General features: G+C 55.6%; 1 pseudogene; it reads left to right on the top strand.

The window, feature by feature from the left end:
• Window positions 1-742: 742 nt before the first annotated feature.
• On the top strand, window positions 743-23,481 carry LOC122230411 (annotated as a pseudogene).
• The last annotated feature ends 1,621 nt before the right edge of the window (window positions 23,482-25,102 follow it).

The raw sequence follows: 25,102 nt of genomic DNA, 5'->3' as shown, positions 1-25,102 counted from the left end.
AAATGTTCATCTTTAGCCCAGAAAGCTGATAGCCTGCATAGTTTTGATAAGGATCAAATAAGTACTGGTTGCTACATTCTTAAAGGGTCTCATGACTGCCTGTATGTCTCATCGATAGTTAATACCGAACTGAATGATAAGCACCAGAGAAATCTTGTGACAGTAGTTTTAGGAGTAGAAATTGCAAGAAGACATTTATGATCTATACTCCCTGCACGTCCTCTCCCCCCTGAACACTAAGCATATAACCACTAGCTTCATACAGCAAAAATGCAGCTCTTTCGGCCCACAAGTCCTGTATCGTGCTACCTAAATGAACTTACTAAGTTGCACGGATCACCTCAAGAATTCTTTTTTGAGGGTCGCACTCAATGATCCCACAACAGGGAGACGTGTTAGGCGTAGGGGATGCCGTGGCGGACCTCAGAAACCCGTTTCTGGGCCATCAGGGTCGGGCCGCATTGGTCGTTCTCGCTTGGGCAGCAGCACCCAGGGCAGTGCCTGGCATATTGAAGGCGCTCAATAAACGTCTATCGTAAGAAGGTCAGTCAATGCACAGTGTATGATTTTTCCGCTCCAGTTCCCCATTAGAGGGCGCGCTTCCAGGACCTTAATAAACGGCTTCTCTTTAGCAGGCGCACGCGCGCTCCTTCCAGGGCACACGGAACTCTGGGCTAAGGGACACAGCTGCCCCCGCTGCACACGCGCATCCGGAGGTGTAACCCATAAACCCCGCCGGCCTTCACTCTGCGCACGCGCCCTTTGAGGTAACTGCTCGCAGAGGTAGCGGTGCGTTTCCCGCCAGGCCAGGGGAGGCGTGACGCCAAGCGCAGCTTGATGACGACATTTCGGCGCCGGGTAGCCGAATGGCGGTCTCCGTCCCTTAGGCGGGCGACTTTATGGGTCCCACAGGTGAGTGGTTGGGGCCGCGTGCGGGACGGCCCCCGCGTTCCGCCCCCCCCCCTTCCGGACCTCCGCCTAAGTCATTTCCGTTTCTACGCGAGCCGCAGGCCTTAGGCCCGGCGCCGGTAGCTCTGCCCCCGGCCGGGCGGGCAGGCTGGGAAGCCAAGGGCTCGGCTGTGCGCTCATGCCGTCTTCCTGGGCTGCGCACTCGTGCCACCTTCTCGCGCGCCTCGCACACCCGGTCCTGGTGGGTGCTTGGTTAACGTTCGTTGACGGGTTGGCGGAAGGAGAGGTTCAAGTGAAAGTTGAGCCTTGGGCTCCACAGGCTGTGTGGGAGGAAGAGCCGGGTGTGGATTCTCGCCTGACTCTTCCTCCCTGTGTGGACCGACCTTTGTGAGCCTCAGTTTCGTCTTCTGTAATATGGAGCTCCCATGCTCACTTAACAGGATACTTGTGAGCATACTCTGGGAACATACTCTGCTTCTCAGAGCGCAACCAAAGGGAGGCCTTGGCAGTAGTGTGATTCGCTTGGAATGACTGGCGATGCCTCTCTGAGAAGAAACTCCAACAGGATCCGAAGCAGCCATTGAAGAAAGTGGGTGTAAAGTGGCGGATGAAGGGAACACTTGGTACACAGCGGACAAGGGTGTGATGGATCAGCCAGGCTGTGGCAGCGTTAGAGAACAGGGCAGACGAGACACTGCCCTCTCTTGGAAATACTCCTTGTTTTGGTGCCTCTGGGCCTCAGTTCTTAAGCTGCTGCCTATGCAGGCTTCGTCTAAGAAGGAGGTGCTTCCACCCCATCATCTCTAAAGCTCTGCCCTTTGCAAACAGGCCAAGATTTTATGCTGCTTTGATCCTTCTGCTTTGGTCATCTTAATCAGTGTTCTCCTGGCCACTTGGTTCAGGAGCAAAGTGTTTACATTTTCCTTGAAACTGAATTTGATAGCGGGTGCCTGGATGGCTCGGTTGGGCTTGATTGATTGATCACTCGTGGTTTTGGCTCTGGTCACGGTCTTGCTGTTCATGGGTTCAAGTGCAGAGCTTGCTTGGGATTCTCTCTCTCTCTCTCTCTCTCTCTCTCTGCCCCTCCTCTGCTCATGTGCTCTCTCTAAATAAATAACCATTTAAAAAAGACACCTGAATTTGATAGCTAATATCAAGAATTGAAGAAAACCTGGAAGATGCTTATATTGCCAAGAAGCAGAGATGCACATCTCCCTTCAACTCCACTGCCTCACAGCCTCCTTGCATCTAGTCTTTCTCCATCCACATACACTTTCATTTGCCACCTCAGCACCTTTACTCTTGCTGTGGGCACAGCTGTGCCAGGAAAGCCATCATCAGTGGGACTCGGCAGGCTCCCTTCCTGTTCAAGTCTGGATATTTTCAGTTTCTGACCTGGGTGGTCAGAGAGAAGGGAATCTAAAGAGTCGCTCCTGATTTTCTGATGGCTTGTTTGAAAGCTTCCTCCAGCTTGCTCATCCCCTCCATTCATTCTCATAGAGCACAGGTGACATTCGGGAGATTCACCCACCTGTCTCTGTGGGAGATGTGTTAGGAGATGAGTATATTAGAGTCTTGGCTCTGCTGAGTGAGGGCAAGTGAGTTACCTCCTCTCTGCTGCTAGTTCTTTATCTGTATTGGCCCAGCAGATTGTTGTGAGGAAGTATAGTCTGTTCTTGCTTAACAAACTTAGCAGCTTAAGACTGCGTCCGTTTATTATCTCACAGTTCTATAGTCAAGTCCAGGAGGGCTTGGCTGGATTCTGTGCTTAGGGTATCACAAGACTGAAATCAAGGTGTTGGTTGGCTTTGCTGTTACCTAGAGGCTCTCAGGAAAAATCTTTCCAAGCTTCTTCAAGTTGCTGGCAGAATCCACTTCCTTCGGGCTGCAGAACTAAGGTCCCCATTTCCTTATTGGCTGGCAATGGGAACTGCTTAGGGTCCGCCCACTTGAGACTTCAATTGTATCTGCAGAATTCCTTCACAGGACCTGCATGAGCATTTGGTTGATTCTTGGAGGGCTATCTTTAAAATTCTGCCTACCACTGAGTATTAAATGAGGAAACGCGTGGAGGGTCCTTAGAACCAGGCGTGCCACACAGCAAGTGCTGTACAAGCTTTACAGATTCGCCACTGCGAACCTGGCTCTGAAGCTGGCCACCACGTACTGCATCAGAACAGCGTTTTTGTAAAACGTGAAACTTGGCAGCACAGGCTGTGCTGTAGTATAGTGTCGTGTGGCAGATGTTGAGATTTCGCCTTGGTTTTTTCACAGTGGTTTCCTCAGGTGGCCGTTTTCAACGTTCCCCAGGAGGCTGCTATGGCGTTCCCTCACCTGCAGCAGCCCAGCTTCCTCCTGGTAAGTGTCAGTTGCCCACGTGAGGGTCAGTGAGATGATGGTTCTACAGCTGAGGGACTTGAGAGTCCTATCCACTGACTTGAACTTTGCACTGGTGGTTTTCTGAGGGGCATGTGAGGAAAAGAACGTTGGACTTGGGATTAGAACCCTTAGACTTGGCTCTGCCCCCTAATGGTGTAGGACCTTGGGTTTACTCAACCTCTGAGCCCTGTTTTTCTTATCTACAAGAGGAGCTTCTTACCTACAAGATAAGCTGATTCACATGCCATTTTTACTGCTTCCTGAGGTCTGGGGAGGAGCACGGGAAAGGATATACATCAGAATTTTCATGTCTTATAAACCTTTACACACTTCTGGGATATTCTAATAATCGTACTGTCATCCCTGGATAATGGAGGGACAGGGACCCTGCTGTGCTGGGGGCAACCAGGACTGTACTCTAAGTATTAAACATGACACCAAGAAGTTAGGTGTGAGGCAGATATCAGTGGTGAGGATTCCTAATTTCAGGTCCCAGAAGATACTTCTCGTAAACATTTATTCAGAAGGACATCCTTCCATGGTGCACCCTCTAGAGCCAACAGATGCAGTGCCTCTGGCATCGATTGGGTAGAGACCAGGCATGCTGCTAACCTACCCACCCTGCGTGGCTGCAACAGCCCAGGTTTCCACCTCTGACTGAGACACCACCCTCATTTAGAGGTGGCTAAGGCCTTAGGTATCCTTGGGCAAAGCCCTCTTGGTTCACATTCTGATATTTTCTCCTGATCTGAATCCATACCCCATGACCTTGGGTAGATTTCCTTCATTCTTGTCCTGAGTTTCCTAGCCTGTCCATCACCTTCATGATTAGTGTCAACATTTGGTTAAAGCTATCATTTCTCACCTGCCTGCCTTGTTTCTTAAGGTAGTGAGTTTAGTTGGTTTGTTACCTACTGAATAAAGGGTAGCTTGGTTAAGAGGCCTTCTGTCACTCTCATTTTGCTGGGCATCCTCACTGATGATCACAGTGGGGTCATCACAGAGGGTCATCACATGGGAAATTTCCAGTTCACGTGTATACACTCAGTGAGTACCCTGTGGTCTCTGAGGGGTGTCCTATGCATAAGCATCCTCTTCTGGTTGTGGGACTGACCCTGGAGCTGACCCCCTGCTTATGGATTGTGTGGAAGTCACTTTGGTCATGCAAATGTGCAGTTCTCTGCTATAAGTGGGGATGCCTGACAGAGGGTGCAGGGAAGAAGCCTGAGAGTTGGCGATGTAGAGAGCCAAGGCGTCTCCTAGTCGTGTCCTTTAGGCCACTGACACAGGCACGAGGTGCCGGGGAACCAGGCCGGTGGTATGTCTGACTCCTACCTATCATTTGGATTTCTGTTTTGATTCGAGCCAGGATAACTGCAAAAGCCACCAAGTGAATATGCTCATGATCTTTTTGGTTTGTTCTATCTTCTAGGCTAGCCTGAAAGCTGACTCTGTAAATAAGCCTTTTGCACAGCGGTGCCAAGACTTGGCTAAAGTCATTGAGGATTTTCCAGCAAAGGTACAGCTCTGCTAGCATCTCCTTGGGGCATGTCTCCTACTCGTTGAAAAACTTTTTTTTTTTAAGTTTATTTATTTATTTTGAGAGAGAGAGAGAGACAGAGAGACAGAAAGAATATCCCAAGCAGACTCTGTGCTGTCCAGGCAGAGCCCTGTGCAGGGCTTGATCCTGTGAACTGTGAGATCATGACCTGAGTGGAAATCAAGAGCCAGATGCCTAACCGACTGAGCCACCAGGCACCCCTGAAAAATGTTCTTATATAAGCCCCTGATTCCTGCCTCTGAGCATTGCCCTGGACAGAGGCTTGACCCAGTATCGTAAGTGTCGCATTTATGGACACATTTAAACATGTCAGCATGTAGGCCAGGGGTTCTCAGCCACAGGTGCTTCTGTCCTGCATGGGATTCTTAGCACCGTCTGGAGACATTTTTGATTGTCACACAGGGGAGGGTGCTACTGGCATCAAGTGGGTAGGGACCAAGTGTGCTAATAAGTATCCCCAAATGCACAGGACAAACCCCGCCCCAACAAGGAAGCATCCAGCTCAAAAAGGTTGAGAAACCCTGATGAAAATACTGAAAAGATACATTTAAATCACACCCAGAATTATCAAATAGTAGCGTAAGCCCAGGCAGCTGACCTGGACAGGGATTCTCACCGATGATCACAGGAATGTCATCAGGGGTGGTCAGTCACTCCAGAAATTTCCAGTTCATGTGTTCACGCTCCATGAACAAGGTGGCAGTTTGTGGCACGGGGCTGGTCTGGGTGGGAGGCTCACGTGGCATGGAGCCCGGCAGTGGGCACCGGTCCTCAGCAAGCCTGCCCGCAGCCTCCCCTGCACACCCATTTCAGGAGCTGCACGCCATCTTCCCGTGGCTGGTAGAGAGCATTTTCGGCAGCCTGGACGGTGTCCTCGTTGGCTGGAACCTCCGCTGCTTACAGGGGCGAGTGAGCCCTGTGGAGTACAGCATTGCAATGGAGTTTCTAGACCCCGGGTAGGTAGGTTTGTCACCTGAGAGGGGCCGGGTGTTTTCTCATGGTGGTCCCATTCTTGAAGCACTGAATTTCTCAAAACTCAGAAACCGTCAAAGCAAGATGGTTTGCAGTTCATTGCCCTGTTTTTGTTGTTTTAATTTCATCTCCAGTGGCCCAATGATGAAGTTGGTTTATAAGCTCCAGGCCGAAGACTATAAGTTTGACTTTCCGGTTTCCTACCTGCCTGTAAGTAAGCCGTGGGGTGAGAGCCGTGCTCGGGCAGAGCACCCTGCACAGCGGCTGCGGCCGTGGGGGAGGCGGGCAGGGCTTGAGGGGCTGCGTCAGTGGGCACGGCACCATGGTGTCTGCTCAGGGCCCAGGGGGCGTGGCACATAGAACTTCAGTGGTTACTTTTTTTAAAGATCATTCCAAACTCTGCCCATGGGGAAGGCGCCACACTCCTGGTTTGTACCTGGCTGAGTGGCAGGCAGGGCCTTGTGACCAGTTGCTGTTTTTCTGAGTCTCCGGTCCAGGGGGCAGAATTAAGGGATGGCTTGTTCAGGGGGTTTGAGGAGCAAAGAAGACGGGGAACGTCAAGTGCTTGACAAGGCTCAGAAACTCAAACAGCTGCTGCCCTTGCTGTTTGCGGGTGTTCCTGAGGATGGCGTGAACAATTCTGAGTGGAGGCCCTCTTGCTCTGGTGCTACCCAGAGGACGGCACCACTCCCCCAGGCAGGGTCTGAGTGCCTGTGGCCTCCACCGCACCCCTCCCAAAGGCTGCACTGCATGGGGCGCCCTGCCAGAGCCTGTCCACAAGCCCAACACGCTCTCTCCGCAGGGCCCCGTGAAGGCATCCATCCAGGAGCGCGTGCTCCCCGACAGCCCCCTGTACCACAACAAGGTCCAGTTCCCCCCGACGGGGGGCCTCGGCCTGAACCTGGCCCTCAGTATCCTTTGTCAGTCCCCCAGGGGTGGGGAGGCCATGGGTGGCCAAGACGTAATGCTGAGGGTGGTCCAACAACCCCTGCCTGTTTGCCCCCTGACACTGCCATCAGATCCGTTCGAGTACTACATGTTCTTCTTTGCTTTGAGCCTCATCACTCAAAAGGTACGAAAGGGATGCCCCTAAGCAGCTCTTTACCAAAGCCCCCATGAAGGGTGGGGGCTGTGGCCTAGGACTTTCTTTCTCTTCCCTCTCCACCTCATTTCTCCAGCTCCTCCTTTGCATCCTCCTCCAGCCTTCGCCCTTCAGGCCATTCTCACTTAGTGAGGATGACAGGCTGGTGGGCGGATTTGACAGGTCATGTGGGGTGACCTGGGTGCCTCGAGTGGTAGTCGGGAAGGCTTCCCACAGGAAGTGCTTACTGGGCATGGGCGCAGGGCAGAGGTGCCCAGGAAGTTTGCTGTACATCATCTTCCCATGTGCCGAAAAGGACTGTGGGGTCTAGCCCCCTGTGGTGGGAACTTTGCTCCTGGCACTGCCCACGGTGCTTGCGTTCGGGCCCTTGGGATATGGCCCATGTCCCAGGGCTCATGTGCAGTGATTTGAGCCCTGCGGTTGCTGGGGTTAGCAGCCAGGGTGGCACCCAGAGCTACACACCAATGCAGATTTGCTTTTCCAGCCACTCCCTGGGACTCTCCACATACGAACTTCAGACTGTGCCTATTTCATTCTCGTGGACAGATACCTGTCATGGTTCCTGCCCACAGAAGGCAGTGTGCTCCCCGCACTCTCCTCCAGTCCTGGGGGGCCCAACCCCTCACCCGCTCCCAGGTAAGGCTCTCTGGTTGCCCTGGCCCTTGGCCTGGGGTGGCCCAGCCCTGTGGCTAGCCTTTAAGGCCTGGTTCTTCCATGAGGGGGTGGTCTGGTCAGCAGGCATTGCTCATAGGGACAGTAGTGCCACTCTTTGTTCATGGTGTCCCAACTTTTCTTATGCCTGAGATCTCAACCCCAGCTACCCTAGCCCAGACTGGAGAGGAGGGTAAAGGAGGACATCTGTGTGGGTTTTCAGTGATTAGGTCCTGTGGCCACAAGGACGAGGGCTGGCTTTGGTCTGGGAGTGGGCTGTGTTCTGCCCACAGCAGCCCTCCCCACATGTGCATCCAAGCCCCACACCGAAGCGGTGTGTTGCCAGGGCCGATTGATGGCACTAGGCAGGTGGTGCTGGAGAGAAAGGGGCTGTGGGCAGGCCACAGCAGGGCTGACGTGTGGAGGAATAAGAACAGGAAGAATGTGTGTAAGCTGCAGGACCAGGTCTTGGCCTGAGCCAGAGGCCCTGGGGCAAAAAGCCTTTCGTGCCAGTCCAAGGCTGGGCTGTGGCTAGACCGTGCAGGACGGGAGTGTAGAGCCAGCCTCAACTCGAGGGTGAACTGAGGCCTTGGCGGGGTGCATTTAGCCAGTGGCTCATTGGCCGCCTCTCCCCAGGAGACGCTCCTGACCTGGGAGCTGCCAGCTGTGCTCCTCACCCTCCTCAGTCTTGCTGGTGTACCTTCTTCCCTGGGAGGCAGGTTCAGGCCCACCCCACATCTGCTGACATGTGCCGTGCTGTGACCCAGAACTCACATGTGTGCACAGATGTGCCCAAGGAGGGGGGATTGAAAAGAGGAGGTGGGGGCACGGAGGTGGGGAGAGGCTGCCCCGGCATCAGTAATGCTGCGGCCAAGAAGGACCAGGGCTGGCCAGGTTCACACCCTCTCAGAGGCAGGTTTCAGCTGCCCAGCTGTTCTCTGGGCCCGATTTTGTTGGCTTGTTTTAACATAGAATTTCAGACTTACAGAAAACTTGCCACAATAACAAAAAACTTTTAAGTCCTTCACCTACGTTTCTGAATCATTTCATTCTTTATCTGTATGTGTTTTTTCTGAGCCATTTGAGTAAGTTATAAATACAATGCCTGTTCCCTCTTAATGTCTTGGAGTGTATTTCCTAAGAGCCAGTGCATTCTCCTACACAGCCTCCTGCACTTCTATCCAAGTCAGGGAATTAATATTGCTACCCGGCTGCCATCTAATTCTCAAACCCCATTCGGGCTGCACTGTCTACCCCACTAATGTTTGCTACCTGGCTGGGATCTGGGGGAGGGTCACTCTCTGTGTGTGGTTGGCTCTGGTCCCCCTCCAGTCTGGAACACTCTCTCAGTCTTTCCCTGTTTCCTGACCTCAACACCTTTGAAGCGTGCAGCCTGGAGGTGTGCAGAATGCCCTTATCTTAAGTTCTCTGGTATTTCCTAGTGATTAGACCCAGCAGCCCGTGGAGTCTGTGTGCTTGCAACATTGTCTTGATCGCTGGGCCAAGGGCGTGTTGGCCAGGTTTTCCTACCATAAAATTAAATGGGTCCTTTGTGCCTAAATTAATTAGCAAAAGGGATTTGTTGGGAAGATCTACTGAGACTCTGTAATTATCAGTGGTGTTCGTGTCCCTTGACGATCGTCAGCCAAATCAGTTATTAATTGGTTGGTTGCCAGATGATAGCTGTCTGGTTTCATCCTATAGTTATCAGTGGGCATTCTGTGGTAGGAAAGACTTTTCTTCCTGTCTGTTGATTGTGTGTATCGATATGGATTTGTATGGATTTGGGGGTCGTTCTATGATTCAACAAGTGGTAATGGTTACTGTTGCCAGTGATGTTGATGTTGAGATTGCCCCCGGTTGTGCCAGCAGGATCCCCTAACGAAGGCCTTTTCCTGTGTCTCCCTCAGAACACCAACCATGCCCTTCGCTTCTTATGGCCTCCACCACACCAGCCTCCTAAAGCGACACATCTCTCATCAGACATCTGTGAATGCAGACCCTGCCTCCCATGAGATCTGGAGGTCAGAAACTCTGCTTCAGGTGAGCGCGAGGAGGCTCTTCTCATCTTCTGTTTCAAAATAAACTGCCTGGCCACCTTCCACCCCCAGGGGCAGAGGCCTAAAGACTGTCCTCAGCCTGAAAGTGGTTCTGAATTGTTGGTGTTCTCCTGCTGTGGCGTGTGGGAAATCAGACTAGAAGAAACGTGCCCATGTGTCTAACCTGTATGTCATTGGCAGTATTTTTCATCCCAGCGTCCCCTTTCCAAAGACTTTTGTCTTTCTCATGGTAATATGAGCGCTGCTCAGTTTCCATTGGATCCGTGTAAAAGCTTTCCCCGCCTTCGACATTTTCAACCTGTTCCCACGTTGCTGGAGATGTTTCCTGTGATCACCATCATTTGGATATTAAACCCCTGCCCCAGTAGCGTTTTTGTTGTTGTTGTTTGGTTTTGTTTGTTTGTTTTATTTTAGGGAGAGAGCGCATGCACACGAGCAGGGGAAAGGGGCAGAGGGGGCGCAAGAGAGAATCTTAAGCAGGCCCCGTTCTCAGCGCAGAGCCTGACACAGGGCTTGATCTCATGATTCGTGAGATCATGACCTGAGCCGAAATCAAGAGTCCAATGCTTAACCAACTGAGCCACACAGGTGCCCCAAAGTTCAATAATGTTCTGTCATGTGGATATTCCCCTTTTTGTGTTTCTGTTCATCTATGGATGGCCACTTGGGTTGTTAGCACATTTTAGCTATGGTGAATAGCTGTTTCTACATGGATGTACAAATATCTCTTGGAGACTCTGATTTCGGTTCTTTGGGGTATATATCCTGAAGGGGAATTGCTGGGTCATATGATAGTTCTATTTAATACTTTAAGGAGCCGCCATACCATTTTCCACAGTGGCTGTACCATTTTATATTCCTGTCAGCGGTGCACGACCTTACCAAGGCGCATCATTTTCTGTCTTTTAGTATAGCCATCCTCATGGATGTGAGGTGGTGTCTCCCTGTGGTTTTGATTTGCACCTCCCTCATGGTTGATGATTTGAGTATCTATTCATGTCCTTATCGGCCATTGGTACGTCTTTGGCGAAATGTCTATTCAAGTCCTTTGCCCATTTTTTAATTGAGTGGCTTTATTTTTTTGTGGTTGAGTTTTAGGAGTTGTCTTTATATTCCGGGTATCCATTGTTTATCACATACACGATTTGGAAATACTTTCCCCCATCCTGTGGGTGACCTTTTTCTGTGGATAATGTCTTCTGACGTGCAAAATATTTTTTGAATTTTCATGAAGTCCAATTTGTCTGGTTTCTTTTGTTGCCTGTGCTTTTAGAGCTAGAAATCATAGCCCAGTCCAGTGTCCTGAAGCTTTCTGCCCACAGTTTTTGCTAAGAGTTTTAAGTCTTAGCTCTTACATGTATGCCTTTCATCCGTTCTGAGTTATTTATTATTCGTGGTGTGAAGTAAAGGTCCAGCTTTATTCTTTTGCGTGTAGATATCCAGTTTTCCCAACACCGTTGGTTGAAAAGAACTGCCCTTGGAATGGCTGTGATACCTTAGATGGAAACCATTTGACCATCCAGTGCTCTCTTGCAGGTTTTTGTTGAAATGTGGCTTCATCATTATTCCTTGGAGATGTACCAAAAAATGCAGTCCCCTCACGCCAAGGTAGGTTCCACACTTTTTCATCCCCTCTGCTCTGGCCGTGGTGTGCCTGGTCCACCTGCTGCTTCTTGTCCTTGATCTCAGCTCGTTGTCAAGGGCTGGATGGTGGGAAGCAGAAACTCACCATCACCCCTTACTCTGATGCCGGACGGCAGGTGGGTTTCATTCTGTGGTGGGCTTGCACCCTGCGGGCTGGAGGCCTGTCCTCTCTGGGGTCCTCCCCATGCTACTTCCAGAGCCCCCTCCCTGGCAGCCGGAATGGCTGAGGTTGTGGTGCTCGTGCTCTGGGGCCAGGAGAGCTGCGGATGCCTCTGGGAGTCACATCCGGGCCTGTTCCCTCTGCTGTCACAGCGTGTCCTGCTTTCCTGCTGAGGTGGCACCCGGCCGACTTCGCTCACCTTGGTGCCCATACTGCCTTCCACCTCCTCCAGAGCATTGGCAGGCAGCCCTTTCTGCAGTGGGTGGGAGCTGATGCCTCCCTGCATGCAGCCTGGCCTGTCTCCTCCTCTTCTTCCCTTCTCTTCCCTCACAGGGCAGCATGCTCATTTGCAGAGGCGTGGAGGCAGCTGTGTCCCTGGGACGTTCCCAGGGCCGGCAGCCTACTGGACTCGTCAGAGTACAACAGCTCTGTTCGCCTCTTACTAGGCAGGGTGGGCGCCTAGGTTCACGCTCCATGAAACAGCCTGAAACGTGTGAACTGGGGCCTGTAACCAACTGTGTGATCTGTGGCTTCTGTGCACTTCTGTGTTTGCTCCTCAGACTTTGCTTTTGTCAACGCCAGACAGAATTCTTGAGAGATTCCTTACGAATTAACACTCTATAGGCTAAAATTCACGAGAGTGGCCTGTGACCTTCCCTCTGTGATTCCAGCAAGTGGTGGTGGTTCTGCAAAGTGTTGGCAACCAGTTCTGCTTCCCTGCTGCCCTTCTGAGTACCCATTTGGGGAGCAGCCCCCAACCACTGCTCTCTTAAAGTGCAGAGTGACCCAAATCTCTCCTTGACATCACAGGGAACAGAGGGAAAGCCAGAACTCTGTCTTGGGCCTCTCGCGTTACTAAGTGCTTGCACTGCCATTGCTGCTTCCACAGTGGACTGGCTGCATGTTCCTGGCTGGTGCACGGGGGTCAGGGGCCAGGCTTCCCCCTAGGGCCCTGGGGGCTCACTCAGCCCCTGTGCATGTGGCTTTTGCAGAGGCAGGGGCTGCTTTGCTGCATTGCCTTCCCATCTGCTCGTTCTGTCTTCTGAGCCAGTGGGAGCACATTCACTGTCATTTTTAGCAGATCTGCCAGTCACAGAGGTCCTCTAGGTTGTCTCCTGTGAGGATCCCGAGCCCTATACGAGGGAGGAGGGTGGGCCATCCCTGCCGGAGCAGGGGAGCCTTCCCCTTCTTCCTCACGTTTGCTTCCTCTTGGCCAGATCACAGGGCGGGGGAGAGCTGCTCAGAATGACTGGTAGTCAGGGGGCGACTGGGAAGCCCCCACCAGGTACCCATTGAGGTGTTTTGTTTTGTTTTGTTTTGTTTTGTTTCCTATTTGTCTTTGCCTCCCATTGAGGCTGAAAGCAAAATCTAAGAAAACCTGGTATGTGGGAAGGGGAGAAGGACAGCCATGGAGGTCTGCTTCACCTGAGGCTCCTTACCATTTGCCCAGGCCTGTGCTGTGCCGTTTGGAAATCCTAGCCTTGGGGTCAGTTTTCCTGATGTGAAAGATGCAGGAAACGCAGCTCTGAGAGGTCCCATGGTGCTTCCATGCCTAGCCTGGGTCCAGAGTGTATGCTCGCTCCTTACAGCCCGGGCCTCTGCTCTGCCTCAGCTTACTGGGCAGGGAGGGCTTCAGGAGAGTCAGATGATCGGTAAAGACCGCATATTCCTGCAGGACACTGTGGGGCCTGCACTGTGTTCCTGCAGGCTGGGCAGACCCCCAACAGGGGAACCGTGTGCTCCCTGATTCCTCACTGAGAGCTGTCGCTGAGCCCGGGTCTGGCCCAGAGGAAGGCCATGAAGGGCAGACACCTCCTTGCTGTGCTGCTTCCTGCCCCTGCTCTGCGCGTCTGTGGCTGTGCCTGTCTCCTCAAGGTCTGGCACATGCGTTCTGACCTCTCCCGTGTGAAGCATGGTACGCGGTGGGAGGCATGGTCCTCCCAGGGCAGGATGTGTGCCAGGGCCGGCTCTGGGTTGTGCTTGGCTAAAGGGGACTGCTTTAGCAGGCCTTGTCGCTGCAGCGGGGCAGGGCAGAGGTGGGGTGGGGGTGGACAGCTTAAGCCAGCTCTGCTGTCATCCCCCATGGCCCAGGCTGTCCCAGCCTCAGGGTTCCAGCTGCCTCTGGGTGTGTGTGGCCATGACCAGATTCCTGGGGCCCGTCGGGACTGACGGAGGGCTCTGTGTGTCTGGAGTCGGGGAGTCCTGGTGAGGTACGAGAGGTGGGTCTCCCAGGATTCGAACCCATGAGTGTTCACGTTACCTTTAACGATTTCGGGAATGTGGGACGTGGAAGGTGTCAGGCCTGGTGAGCTAAACCTTGCTTGCCTCTGTGCCACCCTGGGAATCAGCCCCATTCAGGAGGGGTCGCTGATTGGATCTTTGACACCTAGGAACTGATCTCATCATATATCAGTTTGGTAAATTTCTTCTTGGGACAACACAGAGAAGTCCAATAAGTTACAATTTTTTCTTTCTTGAACAAAGAGGTCTCCATCTGGAACTAGCTCCTCAAAAATTTCTCTTCTGAGCCTCAGGGCCTTCAGGGCCTCGGTGGCCATCAGTGTGTCCCAGCAAGACTCCTGGGATCCTGGTGGGCTCCAGTGTGCACACACTGCACACGGAGCATTCAGGGTTGGGGGAGGGCAGGACCCTCTGGAAGGAAAGTGAGTCAGGCTGACCTCAGGGAGCTGGAGAGAACTTCAGGCCCCAGAGACATGAAGGAGGCTGCCCAAGTGACCTTGAGGGTCTGTCTGTCCCTCTGCCTGGCAGGTGGAAGAGCACCCCTTGGGCCTGGCTCTAGTCTGCCCACCAGGAAGGGCTCCGTCTGGGCGGCTGAGAGGGTGGTGTCCCATTGGTCTGAGGCTGCTGGGCTGTGACTGTTTGGATTGTCACTGACATGCTTTTGTTTTTGTTTTTGTTTTTTGTTTTCTCTCCTTACTTCTGGGCTCACTTTTGTCTTTCTCTCCCTGCTGTCCCCTCCCCGGTCTCTCCCCTCCTGTCCCCTGCCCTGTCCTCTGCCCTCCCTGCCTGTTCTTGGCTTCTCTGTTTTGTTGTCTCTCAGCTGGAGGTTCTGCACTACCGACTCAGTGTCTCCAGCGCCCTCCACAGCCCTGCCCAACCCAGCCTCCAGGCCCTCCACGCCTACCAAGTACTGGCCGCTCTCATATTGTTTTGTTTCACCCCTGCCCTGTGGTGTGAGCCATGGAGCGCATGGCAGTGCAGTGGTAAAGCGAGGGTCCGGCCGGGGACCAACTGGGGTGATTCAGGCCAATTCCAAGCAGAGTGAGGCCAGTGTGTGTTGGGGATGGTGGCAGGCATCCGTCTTTAGCCTGGCTCAGCCCTCAGCTTGGTAGACTAGCCCGGGTTTGGGGTGTGGGGCCACCAGATCTGCCTGGCCAAGCCCCAAGCCAGTTGGAATGTGGTAGGCTCTTGGGAGTTGGTGGCTTCTGTGCTTGGCCCTGGGTTGAGGGAGCGGAAACAGTGTGGCCTTCGCAGTGGCCTGACTCACCTGGCTTTGCGGGCCTGGTACCTAGGAACTGACTGAGCCCAGGGAAGCCCAAGGCTCATGGTGGCATGGTCTGTCAATCCCAAGCCTGTGTGAGGCCAAGGGGCAGGGAGGACGAGGGCTTCGTCCCCTAGCCTGGAGAGGCTGTTGGTCCTTGACCAACAGCTGGGGCCTGGCCTCTTGTGGACTTTTGTGCTCCCACAGAGGTAGGCGAGAGCCAGAGAGGGCCTCACGGAGACTGGTCTGCTTTAGGCAGAGATGATCAGTGTGGACGGATTTGAAGTCTTGAGGTCGGTAGATGGAGTGCAGGACTACAGGCTGTTAGAGGGCAGATGGAGTCTGGTAGTTCATGGATTCATGAGATGAATGTCAGGAAGTTTGGGCAGAAAGCATGCATCTAGATCCCATGCCCGAGGCCAGGGTTCTGTCCAGTTCCCCCTCAGTGGGAGCACACCACATTTAACCTGATATTTGAGCACACGGTAAGAAATGACGTTTGCTGGGATGGGGTGGTGAGTGCACACAGGGTTCCCACTCAGAAGCAGCAGCCACAGGGAAGAGGGAAGAGAATGATCCAGAAGGGCCAGCAGGGGCGGGTTTAGCACAGAAATGGTACCACTCCAGCATGTGTTGGGGAAGGGCTCACTTGGCCAAGAGCAGCGTCCCTGGAGAAATGTGCACAGCAGGAGGGGTAAGAGCCCTCCCCCCACCCACCATGGGAAGGGTTGCTGAGCTGAGAAGGGCTGGGCCCAGTGAGAAATGCCACTGGCTTTGGGAAAGTGTCCCTAACGGCCATGCGGGTGGAGGAGGCCCACTTACAGCAGCGGTGGCTGGATTCCTGTGGGGATTTGGCTCTCGAGGGTGGGGGGGGGGGGGGTGAGAAGAAAGGTTTGGCTTCTGTCCAGAGGGAAGATAGCCCAAGGAGCTTCCCGGTTCAGTGCAAATGCTCTGTCCTCCGCTAGGGAGATGGTGGGTGGGTCGGCGAGGGGCCAGGAATGAGAAAGGGGGAGGCTCCTGGGGGGAGTTACAGCCTGGCAACAGTGCCCTCTGATCCTCCGTTACTGTGAAAATATCTTACGTTTTTTTTGTTGTTCAAATGATGCAAGTTCATCGCTTAAGCTTACAGATAAGCAGAAGAAAATCTCCTCCTGAAGCCCCATAGCTTCCCCCGCAGTCATATCGAGTCGTGTGGTGTGTTGCCTAGGCCTGTGGAGACAGATCCATGGCAAGGAGAGCGGAGAAGGCAGTGCCGCGGGCAGTGGTGGGGCTGTGACTGGGTGCCCGGGCTGTGCCAGGAGGCACGGCTTGTGCCAGCCTCAACATTGCTCAGGATTTGGACTAGGCTGCCAAAAGCTCTATCGAGGTTGTGGAGGTCCCAGAGGCCTGGGGGGTGAGTGTGGGGAGAGGAGCGCGTCTGGGCACCCCAGAGCTGGGAGCCGGAGGCAGCGTATCCTGCCGGTGCCATCCTCTGCCACTCTGGAGACTCCATCCTGTATTCCGTCACAGAAGAGCCAGCAGACAGGCTTTCCTCTCGGGGCTGGGTCTTAAAGATCCTACCTGAATCTTGTGAATGAGAATTTCACCTGACAAGATAGAAAGCGCTCTTGTCTTGTGCTGACGGCAGGGCTGTTAGCAATGGAGGAAGGGCCACCCTGCGCCAAGCCCCCAGCTGGCTGTGTCCAGGACAGGAAGTGGATGGAAGGGTGAGGGTTACAGCAGGAGAAGGAATTTGGGAGTGTTTCTCCCTGAAAAGGGAAGCCATGGGCCCCAGCGAGCTGTCTTTATATACCTGGGAGGCAGGCAGGAGACCCTGAGTCCGGATCCAGGGTGGGATACTGGCCTGCCTCGCCCCCTGCTCCTCCTCTGGCTGGCCAGGAGTTGGGGGGGACCCCTGAGGACTTGGCCGGGCAGCAATGACCCGAGTCAACCACAGAGGGTAAAAGAAGGGGTTGGAAGCACACAGGGAAGCATTCAGGTCTGCTTTAGCAAAGCCGTCCCGCCCTGTCTTGCGTGCTCTTAGCAGGTCTCAGAGCTGGCATGCGAGGCCTATCTGCTGCGTGCCAGGCCCAGGGAGGGCCCTGTGGGTGGCCCACACATCCTGTCGGGGAGAAGTGGTCCTGGGCGGGACATACATGGCCAGGCCTGGGGGCCCCACCCTGGGACCAGTCTGGGTCCTGACACAGCTCCCCCTCAACCTCAGGAGTCGTTCACACCCACGGAGGAGCACGTGTTGGTGGTGCGCCTGCTGCTAAAGCATCTGCACGCCTTTTCCAACAGCCTGAAGCCTGAGCAGGTCTCTCCCTCCACCCACTCTCACGCCACCAGTCCCCTGGAGGAGTTCAAACGGTGGGTACAGGGCATGCACAGGGCTCCCGTGTCCCTGGCTGCCACTGCCTCCTACTGCACATACTCGTTGCCCACAGTAACCTATCCTTAGGGCATGGGGTCGGCCTGTGAGGCGTCTGCAGGGTGGGGCAGGTGGGAAATCACCTTGACCCCTCCGGGGTCTGTTTCCCGACCCCTCCTCTGGCTCCACAGGCGGGTGGGGGCTGCCTGGCTGCCACGGCCTTTCCTTCCAGGCCTGCCGTCTTCAGTAGAAAGAGCCAGGCTGGCCAGAAAGAGGCCCCATCTTGTTGCCCTGTCTTGTCCCCTCCCCAGTGTGGGCAGAGTGGAAGATCTACATTGACCGCACTCAGAATGCCCAGGAAAGCCGATGGGCTGGGAGTGCCTTCACTGCAAAGTGGCTCATTTGTCATGGGAGACTGAGCTCTATGCTGCACCCTCCCCCTCCTCTTCCTCTCTGCTCCGCCAGTCCTTCTGTCAAAAGGGCCAGGATGGTGGCCTGACTCCTAGGCCAACTGGGTCCAGCAGAGCAGGTGACTTGTGTGTGGTGACCCAAGCAGAGGTGGTCACAGGAGCCATACTAGGTCAACCGCTTGTGTGCTGTGTGTCCTTGGGACATTCCCTAATCTCTCTGAACTTTGGTTTCTTTGTGAAAAATGGGGCCCAAAATAGGAGGCCTTACCTTCAGGGGTGCCCAGTGTTCACCCCGGCAGAGCTGGCCCTTGGAACCGGGAGCCACTTGGCTCACCTATGAGGGGACCCTCTCCTCACCTCCCCTCCCCTGCAGGGCCGCCGTCCCGAGGTTTGTCCAGCAGAAACTCTACCTTTTCCTGCAGCACTGCTTTGGCCACTGGCCCCTGGATGCGTCCTTCAGAGCCGTGAGTGTCAGCCCCATCTTGCTTTCTTTGTCTTTGCCCTCTGTGCTTGATGAGGGAGGTCCCGTGGGGCGGATGCAGGAAGGAATCAGCTATTGCCGCAGAGGGTCACATTGGTGGGTCACATTGTTCTGCTCATTTGAGTTTTCAGAGCCAACCCCCAGGTACAGAAAAGCTGTCTGCCCTGACCTGGAACCCAGTGGGTCCACGCTGGGTGGGTTCCCAGCCCCACTGAGCCGCACAGGCTCCCTCAGCTGGGGAAAGCACTCCTGTGTTCCACACGTTCCACACTCGCTTCCGAAGGGCTGGCACAAGGGTTAAAACTAATGTAACGTTGTGTGTCAGCTATCTGCAGATTAAAAAAATCATTTTAATTAAAGATGAAAAAAGAAACATCATAGGGGATGCGGAGTTCCCTCCTGCTCCCTCTCGGAGTGGCGGGTGGGAAGAGAACGTGGTAACGCCTCCAGGAGAACCGAAGCCCCACGGTTAGGATCACCCCCTCCTCACCTGAGCTGCCTGCCGGGAGCCGAGCTCCAGGCCACCCAAGGATCTGGACCAAAGCCCCAGCCCCACAGCCCAGCAGAATGCCAGCCTCCAGGCCCTCAGGGCACACGTGTCCCACCAGGTCCTGGAGATGTGGCTGAGCTACCTACAGCCCTGGAGGTATGCACCTGAGAAGCAGGCTCAGAGCAGCGACTGCCAGGCCCGGTGTGTGTCGGAGAGATGGTGAGCCCCGGCCCGTTGTCCTCCCTAGGGGGACCTGCTTCCAGGTGGGGCACAGGCCCCTCCCTCCTTGACTGTGCTTTGTTGTCTGGGCCCTGGGCTTGATCTCCCACAGAAACAGCTGGTGACTCCTCTGTGCTGTCCCCTTGCCGTTGACTGTCTCCCCTCAGATGTATGTTTGCACTCGCCCCCAAGCACCCCTCGACCCGTCTTTACTAGCGTTCTGCATAGCAGCCACCACCGCCTCCCCTCCCCCCCTCACGGCCAACCCCCCAGCCTCCGCCAGCGCCTCCTCTCCACGACTGCCTTCCTTGTGCTCCTTCTGGTGCCCAGGCCAGCCTCTGCTGCGGAGGCTTTGGCCCTCTCGGGAAGGGCCGCATCCTACAGAGGATTGTGCCGTCTATAGGAGGCCTAGGTCTTCCCTGCCTCCCTTGTGCCTCCTCCCTCGCCCCCACCCCTGGTCCCTCAGCCACGATGAGGTCGTGGCAGGGGAGAACCTGGAACCCAAGGAAGAGAGCGCTAGTGAGGCGGGGGCATAGACTGGTGTAGTCCTGCCTCCAGTGGGAGTTCTGGGCCCTGATGCACTGCCTGGTCCCCAGGGCACCCTTTGTGCAGGAGAATCTGCTGATGTACACCAAGCTTTTTGTGGGCTTCCTGAGCCGCGCGCTCCGCACCGACCTGGTCAGCCCCAAGAACGCGCTCATGGTATTCCGAGTGGCCAAAGTCTTTGCCCAGCCCAACCTGGCTGAAATGATCCAGAAAGGTAAGCCCTTAGCCAGAGGGAAGCAGCACTTAGAGAGGGACCCATGGACCCTGCATGTGCCTCATGGGCTCGGGGTGGGCTGGCAGAGGTGCCACGGGGACTCCTGGTACACGGTGGCGGGGTGGACGTCGGAGCCTAGCGGCATCCTGCCTTCCCTGTGGCACGCGTGCCGGGCAGGAGCTGCGGGGGTGCTGGGTGGGGGAAGCAGAGCTCAGAGCTGTGTCTCCCTGGTGACTCTTGGTGGCATCAGAAAGCAGTCTTGGCCCGTGTCGTGTCTTAGATGGCTTTGTCGGGTGTTAGCTTCTCTGGTTTTCTTTTGTGCATGTCGGCCTTCCTGTTGAGACTGGTGGGGGCTCCAGGAACATTAGGAGTTGGGCCCCTGTGCCACTCGGTCCCTATCCCTCGGAAGCCTCAGCGGCACCCAGGAAGCCAGCCAGCGGCTGCTGGCTGTTTGGTGCCATGGAAGCTGAAGCCAGAGTCGGGTTCTGCTTTCCAGGGGAACAGCTGTTCCTGGAGCCAGAACTCGTCATCCCACACCGCCAGCACCGACTCTTCACAGCTCCCACTTTCACCGGCAGCTTCCTGTCCTCGTGGCCCCCAGCCATCACAGACGCCTCCTTCAAGGTGAAGAGCCACGTTTACAGCCTGGAGGGCCAGGACTGCAAGTACACCCCAATGTTTGGGCCCGAGGTCCGGACGCTGGTGAGTTGGGGCTCCCCCAGGCCGCACGGCCGTCCCGAAGCCGTGGCAACAGCAGGGCCAGGGAGAGCACACGTGTTGTACGGAAGGAGGAAGGTTGGGTGTTGGTGGACGCTGCTGTACCTTGGCTTTTTTTCTTTTTTCAGTGCGGGCTACGTTTTTTCTGATGATAAAGGCAGCACTTGCTAGAAAGTTTTCACATTTAGAATATGGGCGTCTTGGGGGCACCTGGTGGCTCAGTGAGTTAAGTGTCTGACTTTGGTTCATTCAGGTCATGATCTCAGGGCTCCTGAGTTCGAGCCCCACATCGGGCTCTGTGCTGACAACTGGAGCCCGGAGGCTGCTTTGGATTCTGTGTCTCCCTCTCTCTCTGCCCCTTCCCTGCTCACAGTCTGCCTCTGTGTCTCTCCAAAGGAAATAAACACACACACACACACACACACACACACACACACACACACACACAAATGTAGAATATGCACGTCTTAGTCTTCAAAGACCCTGGCCTCCTCCTGGCCTGCTGGGGGCCCCCAGGTCTGCCTGCCAGCCTGTTGGTGGCTGGGTGGCGTCCGGTGGCACCACCCGAGCTGGCTGACCTGTCCCCATGCCCCGCAGGTCTTGCGCCTGGCTCAGCTCATCACGCAGGCCAAGCAGACTGCCAAGTCCATCTCTGACCAGTGCGGGGAGAGAGCACGGCCGGCCGCCCCTTTCTGTCGTGGCTGGGCTTCTGCTCCACGGACACGAACGGCTCCTACGCAGCCAACGACCTGGACGAGATGGGGCAGGACAGTGTCCGCAAGACAGACGAGTACCTGGAGAAGGCCCTGGAGTACCTGTGCCAGATGTTCCGAGTACGAGCCGGGGGAGCTGTCCCCTTCCTGGCGTTCGGTCCCGCGGCCCTCATCCCCTGCCCAGCCCGTGGGAGATACAGCCCGTGCCCACAATGTCACGTCTGGGTCCCCTTGCTGTCGCCGTTAGAGGCCCAGGGGGGCCAGTCTCCTCCCTTCACCCCGAGAGTGAAGGCAGGTAGCAGGAAGCGGCACTGCCTCCTCACGGGGCTTCCTCCCTCACAGCTCAGCGAGGCTCAGCTCACCCAGCTCACGCTTGCCTTGGGGACAACTCAAGATGAGAATGGGAAGAAGCAGCTCCCAGACTGCGTCGTGGGGGAGGACGGGCTCATCCTCACGCCCCTGGGCCGGTACCAGGTAAGGGCCACACCCCGGAGGGCTCCGCTCTCCTGGCGGCGTGGCCGTGGCTCCCGCTGGCCGAGCCTCCGAGCCCTGTTGCCCCGGCAGGCCCGGCAGCGGAGACCGCACTTGGGAGGCGTCGCAGAGGTGTGTTGGCAGGGCTGCTCGCGCGGCCCAGGTTTCACCCGGGGCTCGCCTCCTTTGCTGCTTCTAGATCATCAATGGGCTGCGAAGGTTTGACATCGAGTACCAGGGTGACTCAGAGCTGCAGCCCATCCGGAGCTATGAGATCGCCAGCCTGGTCCGCGTGCTCTTCCGGCTGTCCTCCGCCATCAACCGCAGGGTGAGTGCACGCGGGAGGGCCGCCCCCGCCTCTGGTCCTGCCACCCTCGGGGAGAGGCCGGGGCAGCGTGCGGCCCTGCCCGCGCCCACTCCCTGTGCCTCTGTCTCTGCCCAGTTTGCAGGCCCGATGGCAGCCCTGTGTTCCCGTGCCGACTTCCTCGGCAGCTTTTGTCGATACCACCTCACGGAGCCTGGGCTGGCGGACAGGCACCTGCTGAGCCCGGTGGCACGAGGGTGTGCGGCCCGCCGTCCCCGGGGCCCTCGGCTCAGCCTGCGCTTCCTGGGCAGCTACCGGACGCTGCTCTCGCTGCTTCTGGCCTTCTTCGTGGCCTCCCTGTTCTGTATTGGGCCCCTCCCTTGCGCCCTGCTCCTCGTGCTGGGCTACCTCCTCTACGCTGTGGCCATGACGCTGCTCACCGAGCGCAGCAAGCTGCACCATCTCTGACCTCAGGCCGGGTGCCGATGCAGGGCCGCCAGCAAGAGGGCCACACAGCCTCTCCCTCGAGCCTGAGAGGCCACCTCCGAGCTAGGGGGCCACTTTCCTGCAGCCACGGAGCCATGCGACGCGTAAGAGGAGATGAAACCGGAAGGGTGTGGTCCAGACTTGGCAAGGAAGGGAGTGACATCAAAGGGCCTGTTAGTGTCACAGGACGGGGCCGGACCCAGCCACTCGGTCCTCCCTGCTTCCCTCAGCCACAGGCCCTGCAGTGAAATGGGCCTCCAGGCCTTTCTCCAACCTGACGCCCCAGGGTCTAGCTGTGTGAGGCCTGGGAGGCAGTGCTGCCCAGGAGGGGCCTCGCCATCCTTAAGGTTGGCAAGGTGGTGTGCCTTTCCTCTCCCTGCCGACAGCGGGACGGTCCCTCAGTGTCTGGTTCCAGAGAAGATTCCAAAACCCTAGAGGTTCCTGAGAAAGTTAGAGGATGGTTCTCTGATTCCTAACTCTAAACCTAGATTTTGCCATCGCATTTGGCAAAGTGAGGGTCATTCTTCACGCATTGCCAGCAATTCTGGGGCTGGGCCCTACAGCTCCACTTTCTAGAAGAAAAGATCCTCCAGGAGCACAGATGCTCAGTGGGACAGTGCTTCACCTCCGGCTCCCTCCTGGCCCCCAAGCCATTAAGCACGTTGCTTGGTGGCAGCCCAGCGTCACTGCCTCATCCGGGACAGGCTCGCCTGTCCCATGGGCAGAGGGGATGTGGCTGGGCCGTGGGAGTTGGGCATCGTCTGGTGCTGCAACCAAAGATGGTCAAAGGCATTGTTTGTACCTTCGGTAAAATCGAGTGCAAAGACACTAACTTTTTGATGACATGTGAATGTTCATACTACACAACAATTTCATGTTCTCTGTCGAAAGTCATCCCCACAGGGTCTCAAGCACATGCATTCATCTTACAGGGGACGCACCAGAGAGAACATCTCAACGACGATTTGAAACCAAACCTTTGTTTTGGGTGTTTTGGGTTTTTTTTAAGTTTCCAAACTAAATGTTGAGCTTTGTGTTTTGATGTGAACTCAGAATAATGGCATTCTGGGGCCTGTGACCAAAAAACAAACCAAGTTTGTAACTGACCACAGATCTGAATAAAGCTGTTTTTGCTCCCGAGTCTTGTGGTCCCGGGGCTCAGCCTCCACGCAGGTCTCCCAAACAGCTGGGGTTGGCAGAGACCACTGAGGGCACCATTGTCCTTCCCAGGGGGACGGTGGGTTTGTTTACGGCAGCAACAGACCAAGGGAGCCATAAACCCCTAAGTGGCCATGATGGGAGAGGGCAGGCCTCCGAGAGCTCCGGGAACCAGGCCCAGAGTTGGCCTCAGCCAGCATGGGCCCTGAACTGTATCTAAGCTGGGAGAATTTTTTTTTAAGTTTTTACTTAGTAGAATCCCAAACAGGCTCCACGCTGTCAGCACAGAGCCCCACGTGGGGCTCGAACCCACGAACCACGAGATCATGACCTGAGCCAAAATCAAGAGTGGGTCACTTAACTGAGCCACGCAGAGGCCCCTATGCTGGGAGAATTTTGCCTTCTACTCAGCACGCCAGGGGTGGCCTTAATACAAAAAGCTGGCAACCCCAGGATGTGAGTCAAATTTCCTGTGACTCCCGGAAGCTCCGAGGGTTGTGTGTGCAGCTGGGAACCGAACCGTGCACCTTCCGGCCCCACATGAGTGCCTCTGGGGTGCTTGGCCAGGCGTGAGTGTTAATGTCCTCCTGTCCCTGGGCAGGATTGTTACTTTTGTCAAACTCGATGGAAGTAAGATCGTATTTCTACAAGTTGGACGTGAACAGATGAGTGAGTGACTTTTTTTCCCAGACTCATTCAGTCAAGGAAAGCGATACGAACACACGGAGATGATGGTGTGGGGTCAGATCTCAGTGGCGCCGTTTCCCCGGCACACCTCCCTCATAGCTCCCCCTGACGGTGTCCACCCTGCCCACAAGGATGGGTGTCCCCGTGACCCTTCACTTTCCCATGGCTTTCCTCATCCACATTTCTCTTGTGCCCTTTTTTCACCTGAAAACATTCTCCAACACCCTAAAATGCGAAAACAAGACACTCCACCCGTTCACCCATGAGCTGTAAAACAGCCACCTGCTGTGTATACCCTGCGCTGTGCCGGGTGGGCGCTGTGTTCCCCAGAGAGAACAGACAGGACCCTCCGTTTCCCTGGGACTTAGTAGATGCAGAGTCCGGAAGTCATAACGAACAGTGAGGTCAAGGAAGGGAATGGTTCCAACGGTCGGGGTCTGGGGGAGCAGCGGCACGTGGTCAGACAGCCCACAGCGTTCGGTGGCTCCCGCCTCAGGAGCGGGAGCAGAGTGGGGTCCGGCGTGGCTGCTGCTCCAGGTGAGGGCAACGGGACCTTACCCTCACTGTGACCCCGAGCTACTTTGCAAAGAGCTCTGAGCTGCAGCGTTGAGAAAGGGCCGTGGGACGAGAGCAGAGGCAGAGGTACAGGCGGAGGAGCCCTGGAGTCACAGTTGGGGGAATGGGGACCGCGGGTGGGCAGTGCCCGCAGCAGTTCTGTCCACAGCACACTGGAAGGGTAGGTGACATCCAAGGGCAGAGGCTGCAGGGCCTGGCTCGGGCTCAGACGGGCTTCCCGCCGCCCATTCATTCCCGCCTCCTGGAGCTTCCCATCCTGCTAACTGGCCTGGCCCTCCAATTCCTCACGCCTCCGCCACCAGCCACCACCACCCCAAATGCTGCCAAAGGGCCAAATCCA

Source organism: Panthera tigris (genome assembly GCF_018350195.1).
Source record: "Panthera tigris isolate Pti1 chromosome D3 unlocalized genomic scaffold, P.tigris_Pti1_mat1.1 chrD3_random_Un_scaffold_123, whole genome shotgun sequence".
Taxonomy (NCBI): Eukaryota; Metazoa; Chordata; class Mammalia; order Carnivora; family Felidae; genus Panthera; species Panthera tigris.
The sequence above is the reverse complement of the archived record's forward strand: the minus strand, read 5'-3'. Positions and strand labels throughout refer to the sequence as shown.